Raw genomic sequence first — 4,342 nt, forward strand, 5'->3', positions numbered from 1 at the left:
TTTTTGGTACAGTTGTGAGGAAATGGCTCTATCAGTCTTTTAGATCAGAAACGGGTCCTTGTTCCCTGGTGTTGAAGATTAAACACCCAAGAAACGCTGAGGTGAGTGTGGAAAGCAAGTTTTATTTAAGAAAGTGATAGCAACAGACTTCTCTGAAGAGAAGAGGGTTTCTGAGCTGAAAAACCCATGAGAGGAGGTGCATCTTGCTCATTTAATAGACCCCAGAAACTGGTTTTTAATTATTTTCTTCTCTTTCTTCTTCATGTATGTGCCTAAGAGCAGGGATGAGGAGACTAATTGTTGGCAACCCCGGGTGTCCAGGAACACAATGGCAGAGGTTAACAACCCATTGGCCTCTATGATAACCAGTCATCATCCTCTCTGGACCCTCATCATTCATTACCACCAAAGACTGCCTGCCCTTTGCCCCCTGCCTCAGTTTGCTGAGGAGTGTGACATACCCTATCCACCCAGGCCAGGCAGGGCTGCAGGCGGGTTGGTTTTTGGAAAAGAAAGCATGTGTATGTGGTCGGGGGAGGGTCAGCACTGTGGGCTCATTTTATAGAATTGTTCTCTTAACACATGTTCCCACCATCCTTGTCTATCTGTCCCCTTATGGCTCTACCCATCAAATGGCTAAAGAGCTCTAATTTATATGAGTATGAAAATAACTAGTTGCATATAGAAAGAAGTCAAAATTGCTTTATTCTAAAAAGTCGGCTTCTTGAAGAAAAGCAGATTGAACTGTTTTCTTCCTACTCTGAATGAAGGAAGGAAACAACAACAAAAAGTCAGTGATATTTATAAGAACAGCAGATGTTTATTGGAAGAATTATCACTATTTCCTGCAAAAACAATTTTATGACTCCAGTTTTATATTAGAAAGGACTACAGCCAGTCTGGTAACTAAAAGGCATCTAACAATATGAGCATCCTTTTATTTACGTTGAATAGAAAAGTGAAAAAGGAAGTCTGTCACTGAGGATATAAATGAGAGTCAGTCTTACAGGATTTAGATGCAATATATTTACTCAGTTAAATAAAGCTTTTTGGTTTCAATTTTCTACCAAGTAAGACATAACATAATACACACCATCTATGAAATAAATCTCTAAATCCAGAGAGACAATATTTTTCTAAGCAGGTTTCTTTGTCTTATGTGTTTCCCTTTAATTGTGGATATATAAAATGAGACTTCCCATCTTCCTCTCAACTAAGAAAAGCACACATTTTTATTTCACACAGAGCGTTCTACATAATCAGGATATAGTGGCTAAAAATATTTCATCTTCATAGGCCTCAGGAAAATTCAGGGTATGAGATGAGGTGAGTGCACAGGAAGCCAGCAGATGACAAAAACAAGAATGGGTAATACACAGTAATGTTATGATGTACATATCAAGAGGGCAGTGTTTCTGGTGGAGAATAGAAAGGAAATGGCAGTACAGAGAGGTACATGATTTGAGGGACTGCAGAGGAAACATTGCCCTAGGGAACAGCCAAGTTCCATTGGATCAAGGTAAAGAAAATACATAGAGAGATAGCCCCTGAATTCAGAGGATATTATGAAAGGAGTTAAAAGAATAGTCAGAGCTGCAGATTTCAACTCCAAGATAACAGCTGTCAGTCCTGGCAGACTTCTGGAGGAAGGTGGGTTGTCAATTCAAATTGTATTGCAGAATATTTAGCTGAGAGGATGAAGGGATCTGTTGACTCCTGCAGATCAAGGCAGGCATCAGCCTAGAAGATGGGTAAGGGTCTCAAGAGACTGTAATCTTAAGAGACTATAATCCTAACTTTGCTGGGGCAAGAAATGTGATCTTTTGTATTCAGATCCTGGGTATGAATAACATGATATCTGTCCTAGAAGGATACTCTATTTAAACTTAAAGACCACAAAATCTTTCTCAATAAAAGAGAAAGCCTCTCTGAACAAAGAATTCCAGATAATATGACATGGCAATGGGAAAATGATGACCTCATGATCAGAGATTATCTGCTCAGCAATGAATGTTCCTGAATGCAGCAAATCTGTTCCAGGCTGTACCAACCTGCTTTGACTATGCAAAGAGGGGTTATGATGTCACAAAATTATGTGCAAACCACTATCCAACAAGCAGGGCAAAGCTAAACAAACCCCTTTTACACAAATATATACCCTTCACACTCTTCACTTCTTTTTTTCCAGCAACTTCAACCAAGAAACATATTTCCTTTAAAACTAAATTATGAGGTATAGAGATCGGCCATAAATCCCAGAGAAAACAGCATCTTCCTTATGAAACCAAGGTCAAATAATTGTCCAGATACAACCACCTTTCATAGAGGTGAATGCCCAAGAGAACCCCACCTGGTCTCCCATTCATATACAGAATCACCATGGTGGGCACAGGCACTTTGGTATTTTGGAAGAAATTATGAACTTAGAAGTCAGATTTGAGCTTAAATCCTGGCTCCAATTACTTACTAGCTATCACCTAACCTCACTGAGACTCAACTTTCTTGACCAAAATGTTGGACTGATAACAAATCAATAATTCCTGAAACAATAAATCACTGTGTATAAGAAAAATGACATTGGGTGTAGGAATTCACTATGTACAAAGAAAAGGAATGCAGAGATTCAGGGCATGGTGGTGCATGTTGTTAATCCCAGTGTCTCAGGCAGGAGGATCTTAAGTTCAATGCCAAGCCTCAGCAACTCAGCAAGACCCTCAGCAACTCTGTAACACCCTCACTCAAAATAAAGGATTGGGGATGTAGCTCAGTAGTAAAGTATCCCTGGGTTTAATCCCCAGGGCTGCCCCCACCCCACACACCCAAAAAAATGATGGAGAGCTTCTGTTGCCAGATGAATTCTGAGTGAGGACTAAAACATTTTAAATACTTGTTGAAACTGGATTTAGGTCTTCTTAAAGGGTTGGCCATAAAGAAGTTCAAGAAAGCTGATGAGTATCTGTAGTGCTGACTACTCAGTATCCTTCTCTCCCTGCTTCTTGGGAAGATTTTTCTCAATGATAAAAGAAAGGAAACAGATTGGAAAGCCTCAGCTCCTTTCCCCAATTCCTAACTTTGTAAGAATTGTGTGAAGAGTTGCAGCAGTCACTGTCTTAAAATCATGAGATTAGGAAAAATGAGCCAATATGGCTTAAAATTATGGAGTTAATGGAAAGTTTGATGAGTTGCCAAACCAAATTTGGAATTGCTTACTACTAAATTTCCTCTTGAGGTTTTACACTTGATATTCTGTTCATTACCGGAAAACATACTAAATGTTACTTCTGGCAAAAGTTCTTTTTCTCTGTCGACTGTTTAAAAACATTGCTGTAATACTTATATACTGCTACAATACCATAGCCTATTCTTGGGCTGTTATTATTCACCTTGTGCCAGGCTTGTCACACATTACATGCACCATTTTATTTAATCTTCACAGCAACCCTGTGAGGCATAGAACTATTTCCTTTTTACAAAAAAGTCTGAGCCTTTAAGTGACTTGCCTAAAATTGACAAGTTTGTTCTTGGCAGTCTTGGCATTAGAACATAGACCTCTCCAAACCCTAAATCTGTACTTTTACCTACTAAGCACTATATAACATGTGAAGGCAAAGTCTTTCACTACTTTTATATTAATGATGCCTGGAACTCTTCAAAGTTTTTGAGCCCAAGATTGATTCAATTTCATAAAGGAACATGTTTTTCTAGTTGTCCAGACATATATTGGAAAGATGGAGCCTACATAGTTCTTAATCATCTGCAGATCCTTCCACTACTGAAGGAAAGTAAGATACACTAAATTTTTTGCTCTATTCTTTTCACCTAACAGTGATCACATCCTTTGTTGACAACTCTATAGTCAATTTATCTTAAAACTATGAAAGACAAAGTATAATTTTACTAACAGAAAAACAACTCTATAGGGAATTGACTCACTCATGGTTCCACTACAGCTAAATGCAGTATTAAAATGTAATCCTGAGACTTTAGACTGTATATTATTCTTATCACAGTTAAGTGAAAATGAGCACGGACTTACTGCATTTAAAAAATACTATACTTTTTTCCTAAATATAAATAGTGTATTTTCATTGTAGAAAACCTAGAAAGCATAGAAAAGTATGCAGAAGAAAATAGAAATAATCTACAATCCTATCATGTAGAAATCACATTTTGGTTTGGTTTACTTCCTTCCCCTTTTTTCCAATATATTTTTTAAAAGTTGGATATTTCTTTTTTTTTTTTTTTTTTTTTTTTTTTTTCTTTTTTGGTACTAGAAGTTGAACCCAGGGGTGCTTAACCACTGAGCCCCAACCCCAGCTCTTTTTAAATTTTGAGACAGTCT

The sequence above is a fragment of the Sciurus carolinensis genome, chromosome 17 (assembly GCF_902686445.1).
Source record: "Sciurus carolinensis chromosome 17, mSciCar1.2, whole genome shotgun sequence".
Lineage (NCBI taxonomy): Eukaryota > Metazoa > Chordata > Mammalia > Rodentia > Sciuridae > Sciurus > Sciurus carolinensis.